We start from the raw sequence: 25,878 nt of genomic DNA on the forward strand, positions 1-25,878 counted from the left end.
AATCATTTCGTATCAAAATCCAGTCCTCTCTACATTTTCTTTCATTTTTGCTTCCTCTTTTGATGGTAGTTCCCTTCTGAGAGAACTGTTATATAATATTGAGGCAACAAAAGTATTAAAAAATCCTATATTACATAGACAATTTATATAACTGACTCCAACTTATTTGGAAAGTTATTTAAAATTCAAAATGCTCCTAAAACTGGCTTATTCTAAAAAACTATATAGCCAGCCAATACTGATTCATTGGGCCAGTAGCCACTCAAGAATTCTGGAGTTAATAATTGCATGATCTTGAAATACCTGGCTTACTAAAAGTGGAAGACAGACATAAAGAGACTGGTATTGACCATTTTGTTTAAAATTCTTCAATTTTGTTGCAATGTACATGTTTACAAAGCTCTGTCAAAATTTTAAAATGAAAACATCCTAAAGCAAATAACCACACCCTAAAAAACAAATATTTAGTCTTCCTTAAATGAATTTTCTGTGAAGGTATCAAATTACCCAGTAATGCTAACCTTTGCTCAGTTCCATCTTTGCTTCTTAAAATACTGCTTCATTGTAATTGATACTGTAAATCAACTCTAAAAACATTAATTCACTACTGTATTTAGAAATTATTGTCATCTCACTTTTATAATAACATAATTTTACTTTATAAACTGAAAAAATGACCAAAGATTTGAAAATTAACATATTTCTTGGTCCACATTACCCATCATTTTGAGGAATTGAAGGTGACAGAAGTATAATGGGTAATAGCACATCAAATGAAAGATCCATGACTGCTTTGAATATTTAGTACTAAAGGTTAAAACACCTTTTCAGGAATATTTCTTAGCTACAAAGTTCGTAATGCAGATTTTAATTTTTACAGGTGGGAAAGTATGATAAATGTTAAGAACAAATAAGGATAAAGCAGAAGATATTCTCTGCACTAACTTGAAACATAAAGTAGGTATGAGATCTCGGTATCATATTCTGGTAGTGTAAAACATCATAATACTAAAATTTGCATTTTAGATATATATGCCTGAAATTATGTTATTATTACATAATTTTAATGACCACTTGATAAAAGACATGAAAAAGGCATGAAGTTACACTCAGGATTATCTTTGGAAGCTCTACTATTGTAGTGGAGGTCTTAAGTGCATAGTGGATATCTTAGCTTAATAGCATTGTAAATACTAAATTTTCTTAAAAAAAATTACTGAGACAATAATAAAAAAATAAGAATCAGAGTCTTTCTGAATTATAATAAGTAGTATTAATGAAAGCAATGAATTCATGCTAAAATTTTTTAGCATAATCTTGCAGCGCCAACAACTAGCATACCATACATACTTAATGATTAACAAAATGTATGAATTAAAACATTGGCTTAGTATGATCACAGAAAGCTATACCTGTGGAAAGATGGGTGAGGAAATCAAAGTGCTTGAGGACTGAATAGGAAGCTAGGAAATACGAATTGAAAAATATGAACTCTCTGAAGTAGGTTTTGAGGAGGCCAGAAAGACTGTATGGGAAAGGATATGTGAATTTATTTTCTATTTTATTGTTTTATTTTTATTTTTTGGAATATGTGTGAATTTTTATTTTTTAATATAAATTTATTTATTTTAATTGAAGGTTAATTTATTTATTTATTTTTTAATAACAAAAACTTATATGTGAAAAAAAAGTTAACCTGAGGAATCAAAATGAAAGAGTATCTTGGTATAAATAAAGAAGAAATGCATTTTAGTTCTTCTGAAAAAATAATGGAAGCCTCAGGACAGAATGTTATTCTGGCCTCAAATAAGATAGTAGACAGCCATTTATTAAAACTAAGAATATATAGGTAGATTCTTTTCAGTTTATAGTTTGGCATTGAGAAAGTAAGGGATTTTTGACAGTGTTTTTGTTGTTTTCATTTGCTTGTTACTTTTACTGGTGGCTCAGAGGTTAAAGCATCTGCCTCTAATGCGGGAGACCTGGGTTCAATCCCTGGGTCAGGCAGATCCCCTGGAGAAGGAAATGGCAACCCACTCCAGTATTCTTGCCTGGAGAATCCCATGTATGGAGGAGCCTGGTGGGCTACAGTCCACGGGGTCGCAAAGAGTTGGACATGACTGAGTGACTTAACTTTTATTTGCTGAAAGTATGCAGTAGGGGTGGAAAGGAGTTAGGAAAATAACTGTTGTAGGAAGTGAGAACAATAGAATATATGAGAAGCAGTACTTTGAAAAAATATTTATTTATTTGCATCTGTGCTGGATCTTTGTTGCTGCCTGGGCTTTTCTCTAGTTGTCATGAGGGGGGGCTACTATAGTTGTAGTTTGTGGGCTCGTCATTGGGGTGGCTTTTCTTGTTGTGGAGCAGGGGCACCAGGGTTCACGGGTTCCAGTAGTTGCTGCTTGTGGGCTATAGAGCGCAGGCTCAGTAGTTACGGCACATGGCTTAGTTGCCCCGTGGCATGTGGGATCTTCCCGGATCAGGGATCAAACCCATGTCCTCTGCATTGGCAAGTGGACGCTTCACCAGTGGACTACTTCACCTGAAGTAGTACTTTTTAAATGATGTAAATCAATATACTATTGAAAGGTATTCTTGAGGGCCAAGTGTGTAAGTAGACTTCTTTTATGGTGTGACTTTTAAATTAGTGCTTGCTATTCCAATACATATGATGATATAAAGATATTTAGATTTAGGTGAGGAAAAGGTTCATCCAAACAGGTAGGAAAAAATCCTTTGGTCAAGGGTGCTATTAAAATTATTGTATATTAACTCTGTAACAGTGTGAAGCATTCCAAAGTGAGTTCTGATAGAAGGAGGAAAAAAAAACCAAAAAACTGAAGATGGACAAATAGGGTGTGCATTCATAAGGAATACCTAGAAACATATAGAAGTATTTCCTATAGGATTGCATTGTGGATGGTTTGGAAATAGCAAAGACTTAAATGGACTCCTTTGGAAGTGTGAAGCAACTTTATGCCCTAATAGGCTGTGATGCATCTCCACTAAGGCTGATTCAGAAATTTCTAATATGTGAGGTCCTATGCAAAGTACAGCAGAGTATCATCCAGAGGAAGATAAAAATAGTTAAGTATTTCCAAAAATTCTCTAAAGAATTAATAAATGGAAGAGGCTGGTAAGACATTCCAGGTAATATTAATTCCATAGTAATTTGAATGAATTATGTTAACTGACAAAGTATCCAACTGTAGAACACCAAAAATTCTGGGCATAGTCTCACATCCCTTTTAGGTAAACTTGCAGTAAAGTAAGTGAAATAGTCACAGATCAAAAGCAAACCAGAATCAGGTTTCCAAACTGGAAAAATAATGTTTAGACCCTAGTGGATGTAAGGTTCTTTGCCAAAACCCTCAGGATTGTGCTTTAATATTCACACAGACAAGAAATGATCTTGGGTGAACTAATGGTGGAGACTTTTTTGTCAGTATGAACCTTGAATGGACAAAGCATCAGTGAAAGAGTGAGCAGAAAAATCTTGGCACTCTGAGAAAGGGAGATAACCTTTTCAAACTCAGGTCTATAAAAAAAAATGGTGGCAATGAAATATTCCTTTAGAAATCTGTAATTTGTATGCTGCATTCACACTGGTGTAAGGTTTAATATTATTCTACCTGAGTGGTCTATCTGAGAAACTAGTTTCAGGTTGGTAGTAAGCACATGCACCTAAGTAATGCTAGAGCAAATCCTCTCTAGAAAAACACAGATCTGTACAAGCCCCTATGATCCTTGACATTAACATCAAATGTGATTTCATATCATATATGAAACGAATCACCAGTCCAGGTTCGATGCATGATACAGGATGCTTGGGGCTGGAGCACTGGGACGACCCAGAGGGATGGTACGGGGTGGGAGGTGAGAGGGGAGTTCAGGATGGGGAGCACGTGGACACACATGGTGGATTCATGTTGATGTATGGCAAAACCAATACAATATTGTAAAGTAATTAACCTCCAATTAAAATAAATTTATATTAAAAAAACATGGGGAAACAAGTTACTATAAACAGGACAAAGGAAATTTAGTCTGCAAGGAGTTTAGATGTTAGAATTTCCCCATATGGATGGTAGAATATGAGTTAAAGAATGGAAATATATATATATATATACAAGGCAGACACTAATAATGAGAAAAAGAGATATTGTGGATAAAGGCATTTAAAGTGATACGGAGAGTGCCTGCTTAATGAAAAGAGTTTAATACAGTAAGAAACTACATTTAAAACTTCACCAAAAAGCATAATACAATTTAAAATTTTATAAAAAATAACCACAAATTATGGAAGACAAAACTTTGCAAAAGAGTACAAAAATTGACAAATCCACCTTTATGTGTGGAGATTTAAAATTTTCTCTGGAACCATTGGTAGAATAAATAGCTTAGTAAGGATCAAAGGATTTTAAAAATATTTAAGTAATAAACTTGCTCTAAAGACATATACATATATACTTACACAATAAAATAAACTTATTTTCAAGCATGTAATAATCAAGAACTGACCCTTAATTGAAAGGATACAAAATCACAATTTTATAACTATAATAACATTAGTTTGGAAATTAACTTAAAATTTAATGAAAACTTTTCAAACTAGTAGGATTCTTTTAAATAGTAAGAACTATTTAAAAGAAGTAATTTAAATTTATGTTCATATAAATGAGAATAAAAGAGCTAAGAGGTGATGAACAAAAGGTCCAACCTAATAATTTAGAAAGGCCAGCATAGCAAATGAAAGAAAATAGAGGGGTAAAAAAGATAAAAATAAGACCAGGATTGTTTACTGGTTCTTTGACGTTAATTATTTTGAGAAATTTAACATATATATATTATATATATATATAAATATGTATTTAATATATAGAAAAAGAAAACAGAGTGGCATAGTGACATAGCTACAGAATGACATAGCTACAAATGAAGGACAGATTAAAAGACATTGAAAGAAAAATAGAAACATGATGTTGCCTGTAAATTTAAAAATTTAAACTAGCAACCTAATTTCAAAGTATAGATTGTCAAGCATTTTCAAGAAGAAATAGCAAGATCATTTTAAGAATTTTGAATTCATATAATTGAAAAATGATGCTCATATAGAAATTGAATCATTGGTTAAAAATTGTCATGGACAGCATCTAAGAAAACTAAGTGAGAATGTATACATGACAATATTAAGAAAAGAAAATGTGAGTTAAACATTGGGCACCAAGGTGGTATATCATGTATCAGCATCTGTGAAGAGGAAGTAGCAGGAAAGTAGAGACTTCTGATGGGCTTGATAACTGGAGACCTTGCAGTCACTAAGTCATGTCCAGCTTGTTGCAACCCCATGGACTGCAGTGCGCCAGGCTCCCTTTCCTTTCTCCTGGACTCTTCTCCTGGAGTATGCTCAGATTCATGTTCATTGAATTGATGGTACCATCGAACCATCTTGTCCTCTGCTGCCCTCTTCTCCTTTTGCCTTCAATCTTCCCCAGTATCAGAGTATTTTCCAGTGAGTCAGTTCTTTGCATCAGGTGGCCAAAGTATTGGAGCTTCAGCTTCAGCATCAATCCTTCCAATGAATATTAAGGGTTGATTTCCTTTAGGACTGACTGGTTTGATCTTGTAGTCCAGGGGACTCTCAAGAGTATTTTTCAGCACCACAGTTCGAAAGCACCAGTTCTTCGGTGTTCAACATTCTTTATGATTCAACTCTCATATCCATAGATGACTACTGGAAAAACCATAGCTTTGACTATATGGACATTTGTTGGCAAAGTGATGTCTCTGCTTTTTAGTATGATATCTAGGTTTGTCATAGTTTTCCTTCCAAAGAACAAACATCTTTTGATTTCATGGCTGCTGCAGTCACCATTTGTAGTGATTTTGGAGCCCAAGAAATAAAATCTGTCACTGCTTCCAATTTTCCCTCTTCTGTTTGCCGTGAAGTGATAAGACCAGACATCATGATCTTAGTTTTTTAAGCCAGCTTTTTCCAATAGATCCTAACCTCAAAAATGAAAGATCATAAATGCTTATGGAAACCTTAGCAGGCCAATCTGATAAAAGCAGGTCCGACTGGAAGGGGCTTTGCAAATTGTAATTCCTAACATAACTACTTGTACTAAGAACAGACTCTTGGGAGTAAAATTAAGATTGAAAAGACAATGAAGATGAAGGGCAATCAAAAGAAATGTACAGATGAAAATACATGTGGGAAGAAGATAAAGTAATTGCAAAAATTATGAAAACCCATTTTTGAGTAGTTTATGATTACAATAAAAGGAGCAATATTAGAGCTATCTTCTCTGGAATCTTGATTATTTCTTGATCAGAATGTGGATCCAGAGTTTCCCAATCTACAGACATACCATTGACATTTTGGACCAGACAGTTGTTTATTGAGGGAAACTGTCCTATGCATTGCAGAATTTTTAGCCATATTTTTAGTCTTACTCAGTAGATGTCAGTGGCAACCCACCAGTTATAATAACCAAAAATGTCTGTAGTCATTTCCAGGTGTCCCTGTGGTGATGAGATCATCCCTGTTTGGGAGCTCATCTCACCTCATGAGTGATAGGAAAGAACTGTGGTTGAATTTCATATAAGTTGTGTGAAACAAAAAGAAAATGAGAATTATTAATAAGTAATTCCCCTAACATAGTGAAGTCACATCAGAGTGATGTGTCCCCAAAACACATACTCAAAGAAAAATAAGAATTTACCAAAAAATATTTTAAAAAAACATAAAGATTACAAAATTTTAGAAATGAGATATGACAAAAAATGAATTATAAAGATAAAACATTTTGTAGAAAAAATTTTGTATTTATATATATCTATATATAAAATTATGTATATTTTATGTGTGTATATAATGTATACTTTTATGAAAATGAAGGCTGAAATAGAAGGAATGAAGAAAACACCATTGGGATGGGAGTGGACTCACAACCATGAAAGCTGTTGAAGTACCATATATCTCACCATCCAGAAGACTAGGGAATTTATCGAGAGAGTTAATACAGAAGTCCTGTAAAGAGCTAGGGGAACTCCACTGCAGCATTAAAATGCAAAAATGCATGTTTAGTTCAAATAGAGGATCCACTGTCCATTGCATTAGTGTGCAAGACTACCATTCAAAATTTAGTGAATTTTCCATCCATATTTATAATAATTTTCTGAATTCTTATTTTTTCAACTCAGCTTCAAGATATACTTTATACTCTAAATTTATTTTAAGAGATTCTCAATTATAAATTAATCTGAATAATATTTATTATTTTCTAGTTGCTGAGGGATGACACTTGATATGATATTCTATGTTTTAATATTTCCATTTGATATATATTGCTTTAATAGCATTTTTCCAAAATTAGCACTTAGGCAAAATAATTTTCTCAGGAAATTCTAATACTCTGGCTTAGTTGGGTGGGGATGCATACTGAGTTAGAAATACTTGAGGAACTTAAAAATTACATGATAGAATTTGCTTTTGAGATTTGCCCTCTGATGAGGTCAGACTAAAATACATATTAAATTATTAAATATTTTTCAAAATAAAGGAAATATATTGTAAAAATTAGAGGAACTTAAACTGTTATTCTGAGAAAATTCTACTTTTGTGATTAAAAAAAAGTGCTGTTTTCTTAGAAGAATATAGATGCTAACAGTTAAAACTACTTTTGTAAAATTAGAAGGTATTTATGTAGTAAAAACTCATCATGATAGGAAAAGAAAAATCATTTTTGGAAACTAAATAGAATGTACAAAATATCAAGGATTAGGGATATATAACAAAGATTAAAAATATAAGTGAGATATGAAAAAAACAAGAAATATATCAAATAAATAAGCCCCACATGATTACCAATATAGTTCACCAAGCTTATTCATTTGTCTGCTTAATGTATTAATATATTAACTGATTTATTGATTTCTGAATATATAAAGTAAAAAATTTAAAGAAATATTTGTTGCCAAGCAGTAATATAAAATTTTCATCTGTAATGGTGAAAACATTTAATCATATACGTTAAAGACCAACTTGAAATCCCAGTTCAACTGGCTGTAGTTTGAAAGTCCAACACTGCAGCAGTGAATAACTTGAGAGATATATGTACCAAAAGAAAAATATCATCTTTCTAGGAGTAAAATCAAGAAAAGTAGAATAGAACAGAATGAAATTGTTTTATTCGTTACTTGAAGAGAAAATCAATGATTTTCTAATGGGTGTTTTCTTCTCAGGGCAATGTATTTTATGGAATGGTTTCACTTGTCTTTTGTATATTAACATTTTTAATGAAATAGTAGTCATAAGGTATACAGTGTATTTTTAATATTTTATTATGTTTCTCCTTTTTCTTTGTAAGTTAATACTAGCAATTTAAAAATACTTTTAATTATCAACAAAAGATATGTTGGAAAAATATGCATTCATGTAAATTTTGTATATAATATAAATGTCAACACCTAGTTTAGGTTAAGAAATATATCTGAATTTGAAGTTAAGGACAGATAGAAGACTAGAGTATATTATTATCTGTATTTCAAACTTCAAAACATTAATAGATTTAAATATTTAAAATTATCCTGTCATTCACAACTTGTGAGATTTTTAGTTTTATTTTGGGAAAAAATTCCTTTCTTTAAACTATATTTAGTGTTGATTTCATATGAAAGAATAAAATTTGAAAAGGGTAAAATATAATTCACTTGATGATATATAATACCAAGCCTTTCTGGAAAATTAATATAAATATGATATTTTTCTCACATAGGGATTAAAGAAAATTTGTTTAAAAACTTGCCAAGAGGAAATTTAGTTATAATCTGTAGGAAAGACCTTTATTAATGATTCAACTTTGACAACTTTATGTGAACCTCATAGACAGCACATAGTCCTTAAATACTACGACTGGCTTTGTCTGTTTCCTGTGACTGACGCATCAACTTCCATTTCTGAATCTTAAAATCCCTGATGAATCTGTGTTCTTTCTAATTCTTGATATCTCAGTCTCACTCAGAGATGAAACAGAATATTTGGGAGAACCTTTGGCTCATTGAATTTTGAAGCTGGAAAGGATCAGTAAAACTTTCTTATTTATAAAGCTGTAGATGGGAAGTAAGAAGCTCACAGGTTTTAAGTGGCTAAATTATTCCAAAGTCAAATAAAGTTTTTTAGCAATTAGGGTGCTTTTTACCACTAGTTTCTACTTTTACATTTACATTTTCATTCTCTTTGTCCTACCTCAGTGCTCAGAAAAGAAAAGAAGGTACATGAATTGATAAATATTTGTTGAAAGAATAAATTCATTTCATGTACCTCATTGGAATATCTTTTGAATGGAGAGATTCTCTGAGATGGAGAAGAGACTCTTGTTCTGATCTAAGATTTGGTACAAATTTAGGTGCTACATAGTGATAATTTATAATTTATAGACCTCAATTATGTACTCAGTCACACTTTTTTTTTCCTGTGATGAATTGGCTTTTTATGGTAACCTTTGTGTACCTGTTCTTTTTAAAATTAAAAAAAAAAAAAAAGAATTTTGAAGTATAATTGACTTAAAATATTTTATTAGTTTCAGGTATACTGTGATTTGTTTTATATGATTATACTCTATATAAAGCTATTATAAAGCTTTTGGCTATATTTCCTGTGCTATCCTTGTATCTTTTTTTTTAAATACCTAATAATTTATGTTTCTTAGTCTTCTTGCCTTATTTTGCCCCTCCTATCATCACTTGCCCACTGTTAACTACTAATTTGTTTTCTGTATCTGTGAGTTTGTGCCTGTTTTATTATATTTGCCAATTATTTTATTTTTTTAAATTCCACGTATAAATGAAATGCTACATATCTTGAAAGTAAATAAAGTGTTTGTTTCCAAGTAAAAATATTTTGGAAGTCAAAAAAGCATTGGTGAAAGAAGAAACTTATTTACTGAGTACCCACTGTAGGTCAGACATGATTTTAGTACTAGAATCCTGAATAAAACAGTGGTGGACCTTTCCCTTGTGACTCACATTTTAATAGAAGTATGCACAGAGCATAAAACAGCATGGAGAAAGAGAAGGTACTCTACCCCAGTGACTCCAAGAATGCTCAGAAGAAAGGTGAGTACAAAGGAAATCTTGGAAGCATGTGTTCAGTAGGATGAGAGGATGGGAAAACATCCCAGCAAATGGAGAAAGACGTGAAGCAGCAGAGGGGCCTGACAGGGACTGCTGGGGAAGAAGGCAAAGATGAAGGGAGAAACAAGGCTAATCTTGAACTAGGCAAACTGTCCGTGTAGAAATCAGGGTGCTGGAGTTGAGGGTGAATTGAGACTGCTACCTCTGGCTATGTGAACATATATCAAGGCAGTATGGAATCAAGGGAGATAATTATAAACTTAAAATGTGCTGATGTTGAGATGTCTATGGGACTGACAAAACAATTGGTAATAAGCACAATAGAGAAGAAGAATAGGCTGAAAATTTAGAGTTCAAATAATGCATCACTTCAGCTTACTCTCCTTCTGTTGCTTCCCATCCTCTATCTGCATTATCTCACATAGGGCTGCCAACCTTTTAAAATAAACAAAACCCCACACTCTAAGAATAATTTTCTAAAAGATCGGTGAACACCAAACAGAACCATCTCTTCTCAATACTCAAGCATTTAGCCAAATTTATATAAAACCTATTACACTGTCATTATTTTTCTGTGACATGGTAGACTGTCTGAGACCCTAATTTTGAAAACCACCAATGTATTCTAAAGGATCACATTCAAATAAAATTTTAACACAGAATATTATGATCAAACCATTTCTTCTTTCTCCTGAGTGTATCCTGATGCTGCTGTTTCCAGCACATCTTGCCCTCTGATTATCCTTCAAGTCTGAAATGCCCAGCCCCTTCTGCCCAAGCTGGCTGTCCTTTTTGACACCAACACATGCATGTGGCAAGCACACACTCATTTTAGGTGAGACTCAGCTTAAATGTCATCTCTTCTAGAAATCTCTCTCTAGAAGATCACCACCACTCCTGTTCTTCCACACAATGAACTGGTCAGTTCCCTAACGGAAAGAGATTGACTTGGTACAGATGACATTCATCAAAGTGTACCCAGAACACAGGACTTATTACTAAACAAGCAGAAAATGATGGTATCTGCACGGTCAGAATCTTGGAGACCTACATGGGCATCGTCTACAAAAACACGGCTACCGAAATGCTGCAGGAGTTCTGTCTTCATGATGCCACAGAGTGCTAATGTGGACTTGATTATTTTGAAGAAGAGTGTATTTTTAGCCCTCACAGTATAAAATAAAATAAATTGCATCAGTTAAAACAGCAGAAATGAATTATCAAAGTATAAGTAGCCCTCGGTCTAGGATAAGAAACAAAACAAAACAGGATATGACTATATGCACAGCATGAGAGCAAGCTGCCTCTAATGAGTATATACCAGTGGTATCCCAGGGCCCACACCCAAGCAGACAGGAAGAGGTATCAGGTTGCTGGCCTGCAAACCACGCTGAAACCACACAAGCTTGATAATAAGTATTTATCAGGGTTTGCACTTTCTGTGCCTAACTGAGGCTCCAGGATTTTATCATCCATGAATGTAATATCTCCTTAGAAATAAAAACAGTTTTATCTTAGTACCCCTAGATATAGCAAAGAATAAAGGTAATTTTATTTTTTAATTAGTTTGTATTATAATAGATTTACAATAATTTTAATTAAACTTATTTGTTTAGTTTCAATAAATTATGAACACCTCAAGAGTCAAAAAAAAAAGAAGGAAAGAAAAAAAGGAGAACATAGGTGAACAGTATTACATATTTTTAAACCAGTCACCTACATCTTTCCCTGTTCCCCAGCTTCTCTGCACTAGTGGTAGTGGGATTCAGCATCAAAAGTGAGGCTAAAAATAGGCTGAATGTAGAGCTAGAGCTTTGTTCCCCTCTGCTTTAGGAAAGACACTTCAGTTAAGTAAAGCCAATAAATCAGCTATCATGTTTAAGTGCCAAAGCAGGCAAACCGCTATGTGAACTTATCTGGGCTAAACAAAAATGTATTAAAAACATTTTTGGCTTTGAAGAACTTACATTTTGGCTGTAAAAACCTTAAAAAGAACTAAAATATAAATTGGCAAAGATATGTGGATATGTGTGTATAATGTGTCCAGAAAATATGTGCTTGAGGAGTGGTATAGATATTAAAATGCTATGTAAGAAAGCTTGCATGATATATATAGTTGCCAAGTATGGAACAATTTGAGTATCAGCACATGTAATATGTAATATAATCTACTGAAGAAAGTAAGATTCATGAGTCTGTACTCTATTGAATGAATGAATGAGTAAAATGTTTAGAGACTGGTGGAATTAAAGAATCACCATTTGGCAACCAAGATAGTTAAACTTGACAAGAGAAAAATCATCATGGCTTCTAAAATTGTTGAATAAAAGCATAATAGGAAATAAGACTTTCATTTCAAAGCATTGCCTCACAACACAATAATTATAGACTTTAAATGAATAACTTACTCTGGGAAAACCTGACAGATACCACCTTAACCATGTGACCAAAATGAGCATCACCAGTAATGGGAAATATCAAAATCTTGCTTCACCTGATAAAATGTAATGAAAAAAAAAAGTTCTGGTAAGATATAATAAATACAAAATACTCTGATACTTCAGCTGAAAATTCATAACTAGAATCTAAGCAGAGGGAGAGGGAGAAGAAGACATCAGGAAAACCTAAACTAACAAACTCTACAAAATGGCAAGCTTATGTCTTCAAAATATGTTAAAATTATAAAAGATATGAAGAGACCGAAGAGTTGTCACAGATTAAAGGTGACTAATGACTTACCTGGTGACTCAGACTGTAAAGAGTCTGCCTGCAGACCCAGGTTTGATCCCTCAGTCAGGAAGATCCCCTGGAGAAGGAGATGGCTCCAGTATTCTTGCCTGGAGAATCCCATGGACAGAGGAGCCTGGCAGGCTACAGTCCATGGGGTTGCAAAGAGTAGAACACTAATGAGTGACTTCATTTTTGCTTTTCTTTCAAGGGCTTCCCAGGTGGCTCAGTGATAAAGAAACCACCTGCCAATGCAGGGGCCACAGGAGATGTAGGTTGGATCCCTGGGTCAGGAAGATTCCCTGGAGAAGGAAATGGCAACCTACTCCAATATTCTTGCTGGGATAATTCATAGACTGAGGAATCTGGCAGGCTACAGTCCACGGGGTCACAAAGAATCAGACACAACTGAGTGACTGAGCTCACATGCACAAAGGTGACTTAAGAACACACAACAAATAAATATTAGGTATGATCCTGGACAGATGATTTTGCTCTAAAGTTCTTTACCAGATTGGAGTTAAAATTTGAATGAAGTTTATAGATTAGATGATGCTGTGCTTAGTCACTCAGTCTTGTCTGGCTCTTTGTGACCCCATGGACTGTAGCACTCCAGGCACCTCTGTCCATGGGGATTCTCCAGGCAAGCATATTGGAGTGGGTTGCCATGCTGTCCTCCAGGGGTTCTTCCCAACCCAGGATTAGAACCCAGGTTTCCAGTGTTAAAGGTGGATGATTATCATTGTAGGATGATTTGTAGGATGCATTGTAGGATGGTTATCAATATTATTTCCTGATTTTTATGGCTACACTACATATATATTATGGCTGTTTTTTATAGCAATTTTAGGTTCACAACAAAATTGAGAGAAAAATACAGAGATATTTCATATTTCCCCTTGTCCCACACATGAAAAATCTCCCCAATTAATAACAGCCTTCACCAGAGTGATACATTTGTTACAGTAGATGAATCTACATTGAAACACCATCATCAACAAAGTTCATAGTTTACAATACAGTTCACTCTTGCTGTTGTACATTCTGTGATTATAGTATAATACATTGTATTTTTACTACCCTAAAAATACTATTATGTATACACTACCTCAGAAGGACTGATGCTGAAGCTGAAGCTCCAATACTTTGTCCACCTTGATGCAAAGAACTGACTCATTGGAAAAGACCCTGATGCTGGGAAAGATTGAAGGCAGGAGGAGAAGGGGACAACTGAGAATGATGGTTGGATGGCATCGCTGACTCACTGGACGTGAGCTTGAGTGAGCTCTGGGAGATGTTGAAGGACATGGAAGCCTGGTGTACTGCAGTCCATGGGGTCACAAAGAGTCGGACATGACTGAGCAGCTGAACTGAACTGAACTCCCCCAACATGAATGAATCTTACTGTCTCCATAGGTTTGCCTTTTCCAGTGTCATACAGTTGGAATCATACAATATGTAATTGTCTCAGATAGGCTTATTTCACTTAGTAATATGTATTTAAAGTTCCTCAGTGTTGTGTCATGGCTTGATAACTCATTTCTTTCCAGCACTGAATAAAATATCATTTCTCTTTATACCACAGTTTATTTTTTTACTGAAGAACATCTTGTTTGGTTCCAAACATTGAAAATAAAACTGTTATAAGTGTGCAGATTTTTGTGTGGACCCATGTTTTCAACTCCTTTGGTTGAGTGTGATTGATGGATTAAATGGTAAGAGTATGTTTAGTTTTGTAAGAAACTGCCAAACTGTCTTCCAAAGTGGCTTACATTGTGCATTCTCATCAGCAATGAATGAATGTTCCTGTTTTTTCCACATCCTTGCCAGTGTTTGGTGTTGTCAGTGTTCCTGATGTTGGCTACTCTAATAGGTGTGTCATGGTACCTCAGTATTTTAATTTTGCATTACACTGATGACAAATGATGGGGAACATCATTTCATATGTGTATTTTCTTGAATGAGGGGTCTGTTAAGGTCTTTGACTAATTTTTTTTTTTTATTAGATTTTTTGTTTTCTTGTTGAGTATTAAGAATTCTTTCTGTATTTTGAGTAGCAGCCTTTATTGGATGTGTCTTTTGTGAATATTTTCTCTGTTTTCATTCCTGTAACAGTGTCTTTAACAGAAAGGAAAAAAAAGAAATTAAGTTAAATTAGGTCCAGTTTATCAATTCTTCTTTTCATGGATTGAGCCTTTGTTGTTTTCTAAAAAGCCATTACCAAAGCCAAGGTCATCTAGAATTCGCCTATGTTATTTTATTGTTTTGCAAGCTGAATTTAGGTTTGTAGTCCATTTTGAGTTAATTTTTGTAAAGGCACTAAGGTCTCTGTCTACTTTTCTTTTCTTTTTTTTTCAGTTTTTCTCACAGCATTTATTGAGAAGACTGGCTTTGCTCCATTGTATTGCCTTTGCTCATTTGTCATAGATCAGCAGATGGTATTAATGCATGTCTGTGCCTGGGCTTTATTCCATTCTATTGATCTGTCTTTTATTTTCCAACACCACACTGTCATGATTAATACAGCTTTATGATTAGTCTTTAAGTCTTAAAGTTGGGCAGTGTCAATCCTCTTAACTGTTCTCCTTCAGTGTTTGTGTTGACTATTCTGAGTACTTTCCCTTTCCATATAAACTTTAGAACCAGTTTGTCAAAATTAACATAATAACTTGCTAGGATTTTGATTGGAATTGCATTGAATCTGTAGACCAAGTTGGAAAGTTCTGAGATCTTGACAACATTGAGCCTTCCTGTCCATGAACGTGGAATATCCCTCTGTTTATTTAGTTCTTCTTTGATTTCCTTCATTAGAGTTTTATAGTTTTCCTCATTTCTTAGATTTATACCTAACCATTTAATCTTTGAGGGTACCAATGTATACATTGTATATTTATTCTTTTCTTGTCTTATTGCATTATTTTAGTGATAAGTATTTGTTCACTGACCTTTAAGTATGATATTAACTGTAGTATTTTTTTTTTACATGTTCTTATTCAAGTTGAGAAAGTTCCCCTGATTTCCTAGCTTACTAAGAATTTTTATTACAAATGGGTGTTGGATTTTGTCAAATAGTTGTTCTACATCTGTTGATATACTATTACTACATAAATGTGATTTTTCTTTTAGAATGTTGTTGTAATGAATTACATTAATCAGTATTATAATACTGAACCATAATTGTGTATTTGGGATTCAACTTGGTTGTGGTATATAATTTTTTAATATACATTCTCGGGTTTGATTTGCTAGTGTTTTGCTGAAGATCTGTTTTTGCATCTATGTTCATCAAAGATATTGGTCTGTAGTTTTGTTTTCTTGTAATGTCTTTGTTTTTCAGGTTAGGACAATATTGATCTCATAGAAAGAGATAGGAAGTATTTCCTCTGCTGTGTCTTCGGAAAGAATTCAGAAAGAATTGGTATAATATATCCCTTAAATATTTGGTAAAAGAAAGTTATATTGTAATTTTGGCAATATTCTGGCTATCTATTGACCTGAAATAGACCATCCCAAATTTTAGAGACTAAAACAAACACAAAACATTTAAAGAGACATTGCCCACAATTCTGTTGTTGAGTGGACTCCAAAGAAGGATTCACATGTGATTTCAGTGAGAAGCAAAGGCCACAGTGTCTGAGTTAGAAGTGTGAGGTAATCATTATATGGTTGGCAGTTGATATTGGATGTCAGTCAGATGCTCAGCTAGTGCTGCTGTCCATGATATTTTCTTAAATGATGCCAGAGTTCCTAGAATAGTGTTTATGCTAAGTGTTTATTTTTAAGTGTTTGTAGACTTACATCCCAGATGTCACTCCTTCTCCAATTTATTGGTCAAGGTAAATTAGTAATCTCAGATCAAATTCAAGGTTTCTTTGATATGCTGACCTTAAGCTGTGAAGAGCGTAGACAAAAGGCGAGGTTGAAGCTTTTCATTTGATTACGTTGGGGAATTGTAATTAAAAACAAAATCTTCTCCTAACTGTCAATGCTTAAAGGTAGTAGAGGAAGAAAACACTATTATTATTAAGATTGAACCAGAATGTGACGCATATCACTGGCAATCCACTCAGAGACTGTAGACAGGAATTTCACTCCCTTGTATATAGCCAAGCTTTATATAAGCCATTACATACCTGTTTTCATGATAAACAATAGCTAGTTCTTCAGAGGACCTCACAGCACTCTCTGTCACACTTAGTTCCTACAAACTTAGTAATTGTAAGTAACCATCCAAGTTAGCTTGTTGACTCTATCCAGATGAGAAATGGACATCTCATATCTTTATGTTAAGAGGTAATTTTGCAGCTTGGATAAACATTTCTGTTGAAGACTGTCAGCTGCTAATTATCCCCCAGACTGGAAAATAGGGATACTATTTTCATTAACATTTCTATTTCAAAATGTTGGTTCCTAGGCCCTTGAAAAAGACATTCCTGGTTCGCAAAGCTAACAAAAAGCCTAGTTTGTTTTCAAATAATTTCTATGCATCTCAAAGAAAGGAGGAATTATTTATAATTTTAAGTCTTATGTAAATTCTCTAAGGAAAAGTAGGGAAGGAGAATGTTTTCTCTTATCTTCAAAAGATAATTTAGCCTGCTACTTTTAATTCTGATTTGTTCATATAGTTAATAGTGGACACAATGTCACAAATTTTTCTAGTCCAGTCCATTACATTCTGGGAAAAGACATCCACTATATGTAATTAAATTATTTCATATCTCTACAGCACATTATCCTCAAGTTAAATGTATGCTCTTTGAGCAGTACGGCTCTTTGAAACTACCTCCAACTGATTCATATTTTCTATTAATTGTGGCTATCAAGACTTAATTTTATTCCATCCTTAGATATGTTTTTGACTATTCTGTTTCTTATTTCAGAATTTTCTCTCATGATGAATAAGGAATTTCTTATGTTCTGTAAATGATCTGTTTCCAAGTTTCTTAAGTACTCTGTTTGTTTCTCTAAATTTATCCAAACTTATATGAATTGTTGAAATCCCTGAAATCTCCCTTGATCATGTGATATTTCATGGGCTTAATTATTTCTTTATAAAATAAAGCCTTTGTGAGCATTCAGTCCCTAATTCAAAAAACATTTACCTTAGTGTTTTTATGAAGTGTTTCAATCAAAGTCAAGGAAAACAACTATTATGTTTTGATGAGCTATTGAAAGCAGTGGTGAATAAAACAAACACACAAATTAAGGGAAAATAATAAAAGTAAACCCCTCAAACATTTTTAATGTTAATTGGTGGGTCATTTTTTGCTTAAACATTAAAAGGGACTTATTGAGAAACCGCCAAATATATATGGATGTCTCCACTATTGTGAGACATAGAAAGATTTTAAATAGGAACTGTGTAGTAATGCTTCAATTAGTGTGTTCTCTGTAGAAAATACCCTTTCACAGTAAGTGAGCTGAATAAAAAAATTTAAAAAAATCTTCATAATTCTGATGAAGCAGACTGCTGTGCAACTGCATGAAAAAAGATTTTTAATCAGGAGCATCTATTTGGTATGGGCCAATTGAAGCAAACACAGTCAACCCAAGGGAAATTTATGAAGTCTTTCAAGTTTATTATCCATGTACAGTCTCTCCTCTGTTTTCTGCTATAAGATTGTTACTGTCAATTTCAAATAGAATGCCCTATGCTTTGCTTATTTTATACTTATCTTTGAAATTGGGGAAGATACAGATAAGCAGTTATTTATAGATTATGATTGATATACCATTATTTAAACATTTTCAATTAGATTTTTAAATGTTAAACAATGGATTAAAAGATTTTGCTTTGTTTTTTTCTCTTTCTCTCCCTTTTCCTCTTCCCTTCCCTGTCATCCTCCTTATATTCTTACCTCCTCCTTCTCTACATCCCTTTCCTTCTTGAAAACATAATAACATTAGGAGATGAGATATTAGGATGGGAGATAGAAACTTTGAGGTTTTAGTCAGTCTTCTTAAAGTACACACACACACATACACACACAAGTCAATCTTCTTAATTATAAAGTACACACACATGCACACACGCAAAAAAGTCAGCTAGTTCTTGTTTTGGGGGGTCCACTGGAGAAAGGAATCGCAAACAACTTCAGTATTCTTGCCTTGAGAACCCCATGAACAGTATGAAAAGGCAAAATGATAGGATACTGAAAGAAGAACTACCCAGGTCAGTAGGTGCCCAATATGGGAGATCAGTGGAGTAATAACTCCAGATAGAATGAAGGGATGGAGCCAAAGCAAAAACAATACCCAGCTGTGGATGTGACTGGTGATAAAAACAAGGTTCAGTGCTGTAAAGAGCAATATTGCATAGGAACCTGGAATGTTAAGTCCGTTAATCAAGGCAAATTGGAAGTGGTCAAACAGGAGATGGCAAGAGTGAACGTCAATATTCTAGGAATCAGTGAACTAAAATGGACAGAATGGATGAATTTAACTCAGATGACCATTATATCTACTACTGTGGGCAGGAATACCTTCGAAGAAATGGAGTAGCCATCATGGTCAACAAAAGAGTCCAAAATGCAGTACTTGGATACAATCTCAAAAATGACAGAATGATCTCTGTTCGTTTCCAAGGCAAACCATTCAATATCACAGTAATCCAAGCCTATGGCCCAACCAGTAATGCTGAAGAAGCTGAAGTTGAACGGTTCTATGAAAACATACAGGACCTTTTAGAACTAACACCCAAAAAAGATGTCCTTTTCATTATAGGGGACTGGAATGCAAAAGTAGGAAGTCAAGAAACACCTGGAGTAACAGACAAATTTGGGCTTGGAATACAGAATGAAGCAGGGCAAAGACTAATGGAGTTTTGCCAAGAAAATGCACTGGTATAGCAAATACCCTCTTCCAATAACACAAGAGAAGACTCTACAAGTGGACATCACCAGATGGTCAACAGTGATATCAGATTGATTATATTCTTTGCAGCCAAAGATGAAGAAGCTCTATACAGTCAGCAACAAGAAGACTGGGAGCTGACTGTGGCTCAGATCATGAATTCCTTATTGCCAAATTCAGATTTAAATTGAAGAAAGTAGGGAAAACCACTAGACCATTCAGGTATGACCTAAATCAAATCCCTTATGATTATACAGTGGAAGTGAGAAATATATATAAGAGTCTAGATCTGATAGAATGCCTGATGAACTATGGACTGAGGTTCGTGACATTGTACAGGAGACGGGGATCAAGACCATCCCCATGGAAAAGAAATGCAAAAAGCAAAGTGACTGTCTGAGGAGGCCTTACAAATAGCTGTGAAACGAAGAGAAGTGAAAAGCAAAGGAGAAAAAGAAAGATATTCCCATATTTATGCCAATTTCCAAAGAATATCAAGGAGAGATAAGAAAGCCTTCCTCAATGATAAATACAAAGAAATAGAGGAAAACAAAAGAATGGGAAAGACTAGAGATCTCTTCAAGAAAATTAGAGATACCAAGGGAACATTTCATGCAAAGATGGGCTCGATAATGGTATGGACCTAACAGAAGCAGAAGATATTAAGAAGAGGTGGCAAGAATACACAGAAGAACTGTACAAAAAAGATCTTATGACCCAGATAATCACGATGGTGTGATCAATCATCTAGAGCCAGACATCCTGGAATGTGAAGTCAAGTTGGCCTTAGAAAGCATCACTACAAACAAAGCTAGTGGAGGTGATAGAATTCCAGTTGAGCTATTTCAAATCCTGAAAGATGATGCTATGAAAGTACTGCACTCAATATGCCAGCGAATTTGGAAAACTCTGCAGTGGCCACAGGACTGGAAAAGGCCAGTTTTCATTCCAGTTCCAAAGAAAGGCAATGCCAAAGAATGCTCAAACTACTGCACAATTGCACTCATCTCACATGCTAGTAAAGTAATGCTCAAAATTTTCCAAGCCAGGCTATAGCAATACATGAACCATGGACTTCCAGATGTCCAAGCTGGTTTTAGAAAAGGCAGAGGAACCAGAAATCAAGTTGCCAACATCTGCTGGATCATGGAAAAAGCAAGAGAGTTCCAGAAAAGCATCTATTTCTGCTTTATTGACTATGCCAAAGCCTTTGACTGTGTGGATAACGATAAACTGTGGAAAATTCTGAAAGAGATGGGAATACCAGACCACCTGACCTGCCTCTTGAGAAACCTATATGTAGGTCAGGAAGCAACAGTTAGAACTGGACATGGAACAAAAGACTGATTCCAAATAGGAAAAGGAGTACGTCAAGGCTGTATATTGTCACTCTGCTCATTTAACTTATATGCAGAGTACATCATGAGAAACCCTAGGCTGGAAGAAGTACGAGCTGGAATCAAGATTGCCAGGAGAAATATCAATAACCTCAGATATGCAGATGACACCACCTTATAGCAGAAAGTGAAGAGGAACTAAAAAGCCTCTTGATGAAAGTGAAAAAGGAGAGTGAAAAAGTTAGCTTAAAGCTCAACATTCAGAAAATGAAGATCATGGCATCTGGTCCCATCAGTTCATGGGAAATAGATGGGGAAACAGTGGAAACAGTGACAGACTTTATATTTTGGGGCTCCAAAATCACTGAAGATGGTGATTTCAGCCATGAAACACAAAACCCATCTTTGCATGAAAGTAAGCTAAAAAGAAGCTTACTCCTTGAAAGGAAAGTTATGACCAACCTAGATAACATATTAAAAAGAAGAGACATTACTTTGCCAATGAAGGTCCATCTAGTCAAGGCTATGGTTTTTCCAGTGGTCATGTATGGATGTGAGAGTTGGACTGTGAAGAAAGCTGAGCACCGAAGAATTGATGCTTTTGAACTGTGGTGTTGGAGAAGACTCTTGAGAGTCCCTTGGACTACAAGGAGGTCCAACCAGTCCATAAACACAAACACACAAAAAGTAAGTTTAACCACACATACCCTCATCAGTCAGGTCAGTCACTCATTTGTGTCCAATTCTGGGACCCCATGAATCGCAGCACACCAGGCATCCCTGTCCATCGCCAAATTCTGGAGTTCACCCAAACTCATGTGCATTGAGTCGGTGATGCCATCCAGCCATCTCATCCTCTAAAAACATATCTACATATGTTTTTGCTTTAGTTATCTATTGGTTCTGTAACAGGTGACCACACATTTTGAATTAAATAAATGAAATTGTATTACCAGATGGTTTAGCAAGTTGGGAGTCTAAACTGGGTCAGCAAGGCGTCCTTCCTTCATGAGGCTCTAAGAGAGAATCCAACCTATTTCCTTGCATTTTCCGGCTTTTAGAGGCTGCTTACATTTCATGGCTTAGAGCTCTGCATCACTTTGGCTTCTGTTTCTATCATTATATCTTCTTTCCCACTGCTTCCATTGTTACATCACTTCAAATTCCAACCCTTCTGAGTATATCTTTTAAGCATGCTTCTAATTACATTTAGTCTGCCTGGATAATTCAGGGTAAATCCCCCACTTCAAATTCATTAACTTAATCACATCTGCAGTTTTTGTTTGTTTCTTTTTGCCTAGTAAGGTAAGATATTCACAGGTTCTTGGGATTTGGACTTGGCTCCATTTGTGGGGTGAGTGACAATTATTCAGCCTACCACAATTTTGAAAGAAAATAAAATATTTTAGATTTTAAATAAAAATTGAAAATAATATAATGTATTTATCCATCAGTAAAGAAGAGAAATACTTACTTTATAGTAACATTCAGGCTATGAATGTATAATAATGAAATGTTATAGATGAAGATCCTTGTAACACCTTCTCACTTCCATTCCCCTGTCCTTCTCTCCAGTCATTTCCCAACTGAATTTTATAAGTAAACTTCTAGTTTATAGTTAATGGACATTTATAAACAGTCCATCCTAAAGGAGATTAGTCCTGGGTATTCATTGGAAGGACTGATGTTGAAGCTGAAACTTCAATACTTTGGCCACCTGGTGCGAAGAGCTGACTCATTGGAAAAGACCCTGATGTTGGGAAAGATGGAGGGCAGGAAGAGAAGGGGACGACAGAGGATGAAATGATTGGATGGCATCATCGACCTGATGGACATGGGTTTGGGTGAACTCCGGGAGTTGGTGATGGACAGGGAGGCCTGGCGTGTTGCAGTTCATGGGATCACAAAGAGTCAGACACAACTGAGCGACTGAACTGAACTGAACTGAACATGGTCTTTAATTTTTGATCTTTAATTTTTAATTTTTGATCTTTAATTTTTATTTGACTGTAATAAAGTGTAAAGCTAAACATTGGAGAGTATCTAGCAAAAATTAATTGTTTACTTTTTTCATGTAATTGAAATTGTCATTTTTTCTCCTTTAATTAGATGATAACATTAATATTATATTGGTATGTGTGAATATAAAAAGAAATACTAAATACTGAAATATTAAAACATTTTTAAATTAAAAAATCATCTGGAGCAGCAAGATATTTAAAACAGTTCTCCACAATCTCTCTATTTGATATTTAGATTTTACATAATGACATTATGAGTAGTTGTTCTAATTTAAGATTTTCACTGTCTTTTTAAATGTAAATACTTTATGTTGATTAAAGCATCTGTCTGCAATGTGGGAGAACTGGGTTCAATCCCTGGTTGGGGAAGATCCCCTGGAGAAGGAAATGGCAACACACTCCAGTACTCTTGCCTGGAAAATCCCATGGATGGAGGAGCCTGGTAGGCAACAGACAATGGGGTCGCAAAGAGTCGGAAATGACTGGGCGACTTCACTTTTTCTCACTTTCACTATGTTGATAGATATTACAGATAATATAATGTTATTATTTTGATTTAAAGTTAACTCTTTCCTTATTTCTCTTTATAATTTATGTTATGGTTTGTTTTTCCTGTTACATTTTCTCCTTTATTTTCTTCCAAGTTAATATGAAACACATTTTTATAATTTTCCAATATGGCATTTAAATATCCATTTGATATTTCAATTGCACTGCACCAAAATAGTATTTTACCAGTGGATATATTAATGTGATAACAATCCAGAAAAAATCTTTTGTCTCTTCATTTTGAAGTAATTTTCCTCCTTGAAAAATGTCTTGTTTTGTTTTTCTTTCATGTAACATAATTAAATATTAATAGATTTTAGAGAACCATTCGCTGTATATGAAGATAACTAAATAATAACTAAAGTAATAGAGAAATCTATTTAACATATTTCAAGAAAAACAATGGACTGAATCTATATATTAAAATACCACACTGTGATCTAGAAAAATGGACAAGTGATTTACATACAGAAATATGCTACTAAATTTAGGCAATAGAATAAAAGAGGAGGCTGAAGAATGGGGCAAAATATTTACAAACCAGATATCTGATAATGAATTATCATCTAAAATACATGAGTTATTCCTACAGCTCAATAGCTAAAAAGAACACAACAATAAAACAGAAAAAATGATTTTAAAAAATGGGCTAAGAGTTTGAATAGACATTTTCCTAGAGAAGACGTACAAATTGCCAACAGGTATATGAAAATATGCTCAATATCACTAATCATGATGGAAATGTGAATGAGATATTACCTCATATGTGTTATGATGGTTATTATCAAAACAAAAGATTAGGAGTGTTGTTAAGGATGGGGAGAAATTGGAACTCTCTACATTGTTGTTGGGAATGTAAAATGGTACAGCCTGTAAGGAAAATAAAATGAAGTTTCCTCAAAAAATTAAAAATAGCACTGTCATGTGTTTCAGCATTTGGATAAATATCCATGGAAATGGAGAGCTGTTATTCAGTGAGTGTAAATTTTAGTTATAAAAGATAAAGTTCTAGAGATCCTCTGTACAATGTCATGCTTATATGTAACAGTAGCAAAAATGCCTATTGGGTAATACAAAAATTTGTTAAGAGGGTAAAGCTAATGTTATGAGCTTTTTACCCCAATAGAAAGTGTTATTTAACTTGTTTTAAGTGTTGTATCAGATAGTGAAACATTTTGATTGACATACAGAATATAATGTAAAATAGAAATATCTTCAAAGTTATTATCATTTCTGTAATTACTATGGTTAGTCCTAATTACTATGGTTAGGACTGCTGCTGCTGCTGCTGCTGCTAAGTCGCTTCAGTCGTGTCCTACTCTGTGCGACCCCATAGACGGCAGCCCACCAGGCTCCGTCGTCCCTGGGATTCTCCAGGCAAGAACACTGGAGTGGGTTGCCATTTCCTTTTCCAATGAATGAAAGTGAAAAGGGAAAGTGAAGTCGCTTAGTCGTGTCCGACTCTTCGCGACCCCATGGTTAGGACTACAAAAATAAAATACCAAGTGCATAGTTCAGTAAGGATAAGTGATTATATATATATGTATGTATGTATAAATCAGAGAAGTTGTAATAGGTGGAGGTTTACACTATCTGGCTTCACTGGTGGCTCAGATGGTACAGAATCCACCTGTATTGCGGGATACTTAGGTTTGATCACTGGGTTGGGAAGATTCCCTGGAGGAGGGCGTGACAACCCACTCCAGTATTCTTTTTTTTTTTTTTTTTTTTCAACTACAATTTTATTTTATTTTTAAACTTTACAAAATTGTATTAGTTTTGCCAAATATCAAAATGAATCCGCCACAGGTATACATGTGTTCCCCATCCTGAACCCTCCTCCCTCCTCTCTCCCCATACCATCACTCTGGGTCGTCCCAGTACACTAGCCCCAAGCATCCAGTATCGTGCATTGAACCTGGACTGGCAACTCATTTCATACATGATATTTTACATGTTTCAATGCCATTCTCCCAAATCTTCCCACCCTCCCCCTCTCCCATAGAGTCCATAAGACTCTATACATCAGTGTCTCTTTTGCTGTCTCGTACACAGGGTTATTGTTACCATCTTTCTAAATTCCATATATATGTGTTAGTATACTGTATTGGTGTTTTTCTTTCTGGCTTACTTCACTCTGTATAATAGGCTCCAGTTTCATCCATCTCATTAGAACTGATTCAAATGTACTCTTTTTAATGGCTGAGTAATACTCCATTGTGTATATGTGCCACTGCTTTCTTATCCATTCA

This window comes from Bison bison, unplaced genomic scaffold (assembly GCF_000754665.1).
Source record: "Bison bison bison isolate TAMUID 2011002044 unplaced genomic scaffold, Bison_UMD1.0 scf7180017864491, whole genome shotgun sequence".
Classification (NCBI taxonomy): Eukaryota; Metazoa; Chordata; class Mammalia; order Artiodactyla; family Bovidae; genus Bison; species Bison bison.